Source organism: Juglans microcarpa x Juglans regia, chromosome 7D (genome assembly GCF_004785595.1).
Source record: "Juglans microcarpa x Juglans regia isolate MS1-56 chromosome 7D, Jm3101_v1.0, whole genome shotgun sequence".
Lineage (NCBI taxonomy): Eukaryota > Viridiplantae > Streptophyta > Magnoliopsida > Fagales > Juglandaceae > Juglans > Juglans microcarpa x Juglans regia.
Window position 1 is genome coordinate 19,265,862 of NC_054606.1, and position 8,987 is coordinate 19,274,848.

Genomic DNA, 8,987 nt, shown 5'->3' on the forward strand with positions numbered 1-8,987 from the left:
AATACTGATCCTTATGATGACATATTTAGACATGATCTAGAAACCACTCCAAGGTTATCTAGAGATTGATCCCCTATTTTAATTATTGACGTTGGCACCAACCAACAAAAACTACTACAATTAGTGCTTAAGACCCCATGATACCTACTACTGTTCATCCTGAGAATTATTGTACTAGTAAGCTACTCTTTGGAAAGTGTGAGAAGGCAAGGTATTGTTTTGGAGAGACAACTGGGCAGAGAATGGGTCATTATATATTCAGCATCCAATTAGCAAATTCCCAAAATTGTCATTGAAGGAATGTAAATTGGAGAAGAGTTGGAACATTGAGTTGTTTACGCGACTAGTAGGCACAAAAAAAAAGAAGAAATCCTCCTTTAGCTGGGACAAAGTAAATCGGGTGATGATAGGTTGCTTTGGTTGAAAAATCCGAATGGTAAATTTACTACGTCTTCGGCATGGCAGTGTGTAAGACCCAATGCAACAGAGTTCTCTTGGGCGAAATGGGTGTGGCATCCGACAATTCCTAAGAAAATTTTAGTGACCATGTGGAAGGCCATGCATGATTGCTTAGTTGTGGACGATCGGATTCGCAAAGTGGGTATTTCTATTGTCTCACGTTGCAACTATTGTTCTACATGTGGTTATGAGGATCAATGTCATGTGCTTGCAAGAGGGGAGTTTGCTGAGTAGGTATGGAATATTTGTAGCTTGCAGGTTGGGATGTCGACCATGGTTGGGCGAAACTGGAGGAATAGAGTCAATTGTTGGCATCGACGTGCGAGAGGATCGACGTACTCTAGGAAGTTACTTGGGATTATCCCATCGGTAACTACCTGGAGATTATGGTGGAGACGTTGTAAAGCACAGATGAAAGGAATTTTAGAATCGATGATTCTGTGTGGTGCTCTATCAAACACTGGCTTGCATGGATTGCTTTGAAATTTAAGGAAACAAACGAGCTCACTCGGCGGGATGAGGAGATGATTTGTGGCTTAAATTTGCAAATAAAACAACCAAAAAAAGTGGTGGTGAAACAAGTTGCATGGTCTCGTCCAAAAAGGGGATGATTTAAACTGAATGTAGATAGGAGTTCAATGGAAAATCCAGGGCCCTCGAGTGTTGGTGGCATAGTGAGAAATGATTGAGGTGAACTGGTGTGTGGATTTGCGTATGCTACAGGCAATAGTTTGAATAGTGTGGCTAAGGTTATGGGACTGCTTTATGGCCTTCAACATGTGTGCTCCTTGGGTATAACAGATGTGAAAATTGAGATGGACTCACTACTTGTCATCCAATGGTTAAAAACTAAGAGGTGTGGATTATGGTACTTGGAGGATTATTGGGAAGAGATTCTTGAATGACTGGAAGGAATCAGTTACTTAATCAAGCATGTTTACATAGAAATAAATGCAGCGGCGGATGGTTTGGCTCGTTTGGGAGCTAATGGTCAAAATGGCATGTGGAGATCTCACTCAGATATCCCTGTGTTACTAAAAGGAATTATTAGATTAGATAAGGGAGGTTTCCCTTATCCTAGGAAAGTTAGGTAATTTTTTTTATTGGTTATAAGTGAGTTTGATGGTGTTACCACGGTATTCCTCTACCATAAGTGAGGGTTTTAATAAAATTTGGGAGGAGTCACTATTGGACATGTGGCTCTAACTTTTTTTTTTTTTTTTTAAAAAGCCACTCTTTGCCTATATAAGGAGGACTTGGCTTTGTTGAGATGAAGGACCTTATTACGAGAGCCGTTAGGAAAATCAGAACCTAATTAGAACCCTTATCTTCTCTTGCTTTCTAACTCTTCCATTGTAATTCCTAAATATTTTCATGTATTTTTGTTGATCCGAAATGGAGAACAAGTGTTTTAATTGATAATTTGTTAGTATTTTGATTATTTTATCTTGTTTACCTTCTTTCCGCCTCTATTATTTGTTTACTTACTTGCAATTTGTACTCTAGTCATCTGGTCATCGTTATTTGTTTTCACTCGAGTTATCTAGTCCTCCATATTTATTTACATATTTGTACTCTAGTAATCTGGTCTCCTCCGACTCCAGTTATCTGGTCACTCAACTTTCTTGCACCCTATTTCTCTATTTTTTCGTGTTTTCCGCCCTCTTTTGGTAATATATATATATATATATATATATATATATATATATATATATATATGTATATAGTATATATATGTGTGTAAGCATTTGGCTTCACTTTTCGTTTTAGAATCTTCACTAATTTTTCCTAATGGAACTAAAACATGCATTATTTTAGGAGATTGAGATCGATATTTTATTGCATTAATACTACTTTCAATACAACTTTTCCCAGAACGTGTTTGTGATAAAGATTTAAGAGTTAATGTGAATGCATTATTTTGCAAATTTTTCCATCACCATAAAGGACAAGAAAATAATGAACAAACATGTTGTATGACTCCAAAACAAAAAGATAGATATAGCCTTAGGACATGAGTCAGCCCTATCACATAGCACTAGATTTGGATTGTGACACTCACATTATAAAGTGAAAAATGCTACTACGTGACTTACATCTAATAGCCTTTTTTGGACACCTTGTTGTTTTCCTATCATGTTATACCCATTATTATATATATATATATATATATATATATATATATATATATCCTTGTCCTCTTATGTCATTAACATTTGAATCATATTTTTTTTTTTTACCGCACTCATGATAAGTTCATTAAAAATACTCTTGTCAGAAATGTTCTGTCTACTTTCAATAATTCGAAAAAATACTCCACTTTTTAAGTCATGAACTTCTTGTTGAAGTATCTACGCATCATCGTAATATAAGAGTCATTTGTTCTTGATGATTATATCAGAGGAGTGCAATCAATGATAATTGAAAGTACCTATTTTACTTCTTTCATTTTACTTATAATTATGTTTTTAATTTCAAATGCTAACATACATACACACACATATATACATATCAGTTTATTTTGTATCTTTTGTCCTAGATAATAGGTGTGAATTTCACCATCGTTACAAGAAAAATAAACATTTGTGATGAATTATTTGAGACAAAAATAATTATTTGTGACGAAAACATACTCATTTTAATAGAAAATAATCATTTTTACAGGAAACAGATGGCCACAAATAAGTAGTTTTCTTGTCGTAACTTAAAGAATTATGAAAAAAAATATTATTAAATATAAAAAAAATGAGTTAAGAAAAATGAAAAATAATAAGGATTAATTATTTTCCTTCCAAGTTTTGTATTTTCATTGCTTATAATGGTCTTTAAATTATTATTATTATTTGTCAATTTGAGTTGGAATCATTTTTTTTCTTCTCAATAATGGTCTTTATTGTTAGAAGAAGGTATCATTATTATAGCATTTTCTTTGGATGTTAGCAAACTGTTGCCATATCAAGCTAGTTTGCTCTTCAAACTTGGACCACCTTAAGACATCTCACATTAAAACAAAAGAAAATACTTACCCACCAACTAGTTATTAATTGATATCAATGGCTTCTTATGATGCATACAAATTAAGCATCCATAAAATTAAAAATCTTTTTTTTTTTTTACAAATTTTTAATGTAAGTTTATATGTGAATTCAATGAATTTGTGCTACTGACAAAACAAGTTAAGTGACATTATTCTTATAATAAAATACATTTTGATTAGATCTATTATCTATATAATTTCTTGTTGGATTTTGCCCACCATGCAATGAATCTAAGAACTTCCACTTACTAGGTATATTATATATGAGAAATGCTCTAGCCACAAAATGATTATACAAAAATAATCTCACAAACTGATATGGCTTGATGTGGTTTGTTAGATTGTAACGTTACTTTTATTGTAAGCGGATCAGACAGATCATATGAAATTACGTCAATTTATAAGATTACTTTTGTATAATTTTTTTGTAGATATAACATTCCTCATTATATATAACATGAAAACACAATGGATTATGGGAAAAAAGAAAACACAATGGATTATGGGAAAAAAGGAAAAAAAAAATCTCATAAAATTTTAATTCCTTGTGAGTACCTGAGAGGTCAAGAATTTTTGGAGATGCCATTTAAATTCTATGAATTTAAGATGATATAGAACGATCTTCCTGCGAAAGAATATGGATAATTGGCTAAGTTCTCCGGTACGGAGTACTACATGTAGGCCATCAGTGCATCTCACTCTTTTATTCAATCGGTCATACTCTTGGCCGGACTGGGCCCCAGAATTGACTCTAGTTTTGAGTATTTGTCTCCGACCATTTTCTACAATTTTTTTTTTCTCTTTAATAATTTTCACAATTTAAGAAAATAACTATCGAAAATTCTCTGCTCTATTACTTTTTTTCTTTTCCCTTAGCAAACCTAATATATACCAATTGAGGTAGAACTCATCTTATAAAAGTATTTATATAAGAGAGAGTGCTTCTCTCAATATAAAGCCACTAGCAGAATCACTACTAGCTGATGTGGGACTATCCCAACCTGCATACTCGACCCTCCCCTCGGAGGTCTCTTGCAGCGACTCCACAAACCTACCAAACCAAGGGACCCTTGCCAGGAGTGGCCCTACTCACCTATATATATATATATATATATATATATATATATATATATATATTATTAGACAGTTATAAGATATAAAAGTAAAAAGAGTTTGAGATCCTGACAATTATCTCAAACAAGTTAATACAACACAATTATCTCCACATTTCCTACAAGGGGGAGTCATCTGAAGTGGTTTTGTTGTAGTTCAAAAATCAGACTGCAATATTATGAAAAGTTGTTGTAGATTGTTTGTTTAGGATACTGACGGCATATGAAACTCATGCGCCACTCGTTTGAGCGATATTCTTCTAGAGGTTGAAGGATCATCAATTGAGGAGTCTTGTGGTGTTGCGTGCGATACATGACAATCGTAGATGGACAGAAAGGAGTATATCAACTCATCTTCGTGCTAAAGATGGAAAACAAGAAAAACAATAGAAAATGTTCGTTAAACAATTCTAGAGAGCACCGAAGAGTAGGAGGGAGGGAGGAGTTGAAGCTTCACCCCCTCTACGAAGATGGGAGAATCTTTTTTAAGAGATGGGTAAGATTTTGGGAGAGAGAGAAAGCCTTAGGCTCGGTTTGGATAGACAGTTCAGATGAGATGATATATTTTAAATAATAATGAGATTTTTTGAGTTAAGATAAAATGAAATAATTTATAAAGAATTGTAAGTTTAGATAGTGAGATGAGATGAGATAGTTTTAACTTTTTGAATTTGAAAAAGGTGTGGGTCCCACGATATTTATAGAGTACCCGAATCTTTACTGTTTTGAACTGTTCACTATCAGTTTACACTGTTTATTTACTGTTTATTTAAGTGGATGTTTTCAAAACTTAGAAATGCAATACAATGTTTGGATAAACAAAATTTCGGGATTGTACAGCCCAGATGAGATGCTTTGGTCATTCAAATCAGGCCTTAAAATGTTAAACGAGTCTCGATCTTGTTCTCAACTCTATTACTTATTAAATATTATATTATTTAAAAGAAAAATATTTAGAATGTATAAAGATTCAATGAAAATAAATTTATAAATTGACATAATTTGACGTGATATATTAACTTGTAAAATATATTTAACTTATCATATCAAATCACATTATAATTTTGTTTAGTAAAATCTGGCCTTAAATTTATGAGATCTCATTAATACATTATATATATATTTTTATTTTTTTTAAATAATGAAAAATATTTAAAATTTGAAAATCATGTGAAATCTTAACATGATTGGTCGGATACCTCATTCATGTTGGCCCACCTACCTGCATTTTTTCCCGTTAATTTGACAGCCAATCACGTGGTCTTATCTTCGGCAGAAGAATACAGGATTCATGGGCCATCAATATTCAGTTTCGTACAATTTTTTTTTTAATTTTTTAATTTTGGAGGGAGAGAGAGATGGTGGTCCAAGTATCACTGGGATTTTGGGCCCTAAAAGGCCCTTGATTTCATAACTGCACAGCAGCGTTCTGTTCAATGCTTATCAAACTGAAATTCCAACTTGTCTTAACTTTTTTTTTAAACAAAAAAAAAAAAAAAGGAAAAAAGCTGTCTTCTTTATTGTGCTGAAAATATGTTTTGGATCTGTTTTCTTCGTGGAATTCTAATATTATTTTTAGATTATGCTTTGGAAAAATGTGAGAAAGCATGATCCTTCTGCAGAATGTATACTGGAAGTTAGGAACCAGGTGGGGGACAATTTAGTTGTATTGCTTCACTCATCACGAGTTAATTTTTCTAGGTGCATCCTTTTTGTTTTTTGAAAGGATCTGTATGTATAGAACGTGTACAGATTATTTTCTTAGTTCTGTTATTTATAAGTCAGTACGACAGTACTCAAATTATAATTTATTAGCAGGCTCCCATACTCGTGATGTACTGTTTCGTGTGTCAATAAACAGCTTATTTATGTCTTGAATTTGCTATGATAGTGTCGGATCCTTTAAGTCACGATTATTGCTATAAGTATAAAGAGGTTTTACAAAAGTGTATTCATAAATTGATGTGATTTTATGTGATATATTAGATTTATTTTATAATAAAATTGACTAATTTATAATCTGATGTGCCACTTCAACTTCAATCCCTTAATTTATTAATTTATTTTTGTGAAATTCATTTGCGATTAAAACATTTCTCTCAAATCATATTATATGAGATTTTTTCTTGGAATTAATTTTCTATTTAGGTTGTTTGTGGTCTGCTAGCGTGTTATAATTTTCTATGTTTTGCAGAATTCAAAAGAGCATTGAGCGGGAATGAAAAAAACATCGTACACTAACGTTGTATTTTTGTCCTTTGTTCTTTTATTTATTTTCCAGCTAGACACAAACTTTGAGGTACAAAGATTATGGTACATTAAAGAAGTAGACAGTTGTTCATAATTAGAAACATCTGGAGGAGAAAAAGGAGAAAAGGGCGTTGGAACTTTGAAAGCCATAAATAAACAAATAACGGTTGTATAAATTGAATTGAGATGATAAAATATTGTTAAAATATTATTTTTTAATATTATTATTATTTTAAAATTTGAAAAAGTTAAATTATTTATTATATTTTATATTAAAATTTAAAAAAATTATAATGATGAATTGAGATAAATTGAAATGGGTTGATGATCCAAACGAAATCTCGAGTGCCAAGTTCAAAACTAAGAGTTCTCTTCTTATATTCTGCATATTATTTAAAAATATATAATTTTATTTTTTTATCCTAAATTATGAGAATAAAAAGATAAAATTATATATTTTTAAGTGGCATGCAGGAATATTGAACTTATGTTTAGAATTTTTTCAAAAGTAATTCTCTGTCCTTCACTTGAAACCAATTTGTTCAAAAAAAAAATTCTACTGATTATCCTCACACCACATATTATACATAATTTTTTAATTTTTTTCTCTTACTAAATATATGATATATGGATGATGAGTAAAAAAAATCAATTAGTTTAAAAGAATATAATAAAAAAATAAAAAAATGGGCCAATTTATAAATTAACTCTACGAATTTATAGAAGAAGATCAGCTAGATTTTCTGATCTGAATTCGAAAATTTTAAAGTGAAGTGTCGGTGCGAGTTTCTCAGATTGTATTAATTACTCGATAAACATTGATATTTCAATCACTTATCCACTTACGGTTATGGCATATTTGCTGAACTTCATGTTGTAGATGGGGTTGTTGCCTTCCCAAATACTCAAGTTGGTTTGGGCACTTAAGTATTTATTCGATTTTGAAAAATTAAATGTAAATATTATAAAGTTAAAAAAATTATTTGAAAATTATTTGTGTTTTAAAGTTTATTAAAGTTGTATTAATTTTATGTTTTATTTTAAAGTCTGTAAAAGTTGTAATGATTTTTGTATTTATATAATGATTAAATGAAAAAATTAAAAGGTAAAAAGAATTTTGTGTGTGAGTGATATTTGTGAACGAAATTATGAGAAGTTTGGAGGAATTCAGGCCTCATTTGGATAGTGAGATGAGATGATTTTAGATGAAAGTTGAATAAAATATTGTTAGAATATTATTTTTTAATATTATTATTGTTTTCAGATTTAAAAAAGTTGAATTGTTTATTATATTTTGTATGAAAATTTTAAAAAATTATAATGATGAAATGAGGTGAGATAAAACTGTTTCTGTATTTAAACAAGGCTCATGTTGTGTCTGACAGGTTTGGAGGGTGAGATGAGGATTCTGTATTTTATTTGAAAGTTTAAAATATTATATTTTAATATTATTATTATTTTAAGATTTGAAAAATGTGAATTGAGATTTAAAAAATGTGAATTGTTTATTATATTTTGTATTACGGTTTGAAAAATATGTAATGATGAGAGTATAATTTTGTCTCTCAACTCAGCCCAAATCTGCCTGCCTTGTTTCTGGTCTTATTCTATTCCAACATCCAATTCACTGTCATGGTCTAGTGGTCAGGACATTGGACTCTGAATCCAGTAACCCGAGTTCAAATCTCGGTGGGACCTGTTTTGTCGTTTTTCTTCCCTATTTATTTATTTCATTTCATATTGGGCTTTAATAAGCTGATATAAAAGAATGAATTTTTCTCCCACTCATTTATAAAAAAAACAAGTGTCTTTTAAGCAATTAATAAACACATTTTTTTTAATGTCTAATTTAAAAAATTGTCTTCTATGTTTCATTAAAATACGTGCTTCTCACTAGCACAAGTCATTAAAATTGTCTTGTGTGCTTCTCACAAGAAATAATATCGCTATTTTGATTAATATTTCATCCCTCTCTCATGAGTCACGAGTGTTTATTATGTCAAATTAAATAGAAACTCATTTAAACATATTAAATTAGTTTCATAAGAAATAATAACATTTAAGATATAAAAATAACATGCTAAGACATATTCAACTTCTAATAATAAAAAATGTAGAAATATTAAAAG

The 8,987-nt window shown here is 30.7% G+C and overlaps 1 non-coding gene across 1 annotated transcript; it reads left to right on the top strand.

Moving 5' to 3' along the window:
• Positions 1–8,487: 8,487 nt before the first annotated feature.
• Positions 8,488–8,556, top strand: TRNAQ-CUG. Its single transcript has one exon. It is a non-coding gene; the product is annotated as a tRNA-Gln (tRNA).
• Positions 8,557–8,987: the final 431 nt, after the last annotated feature.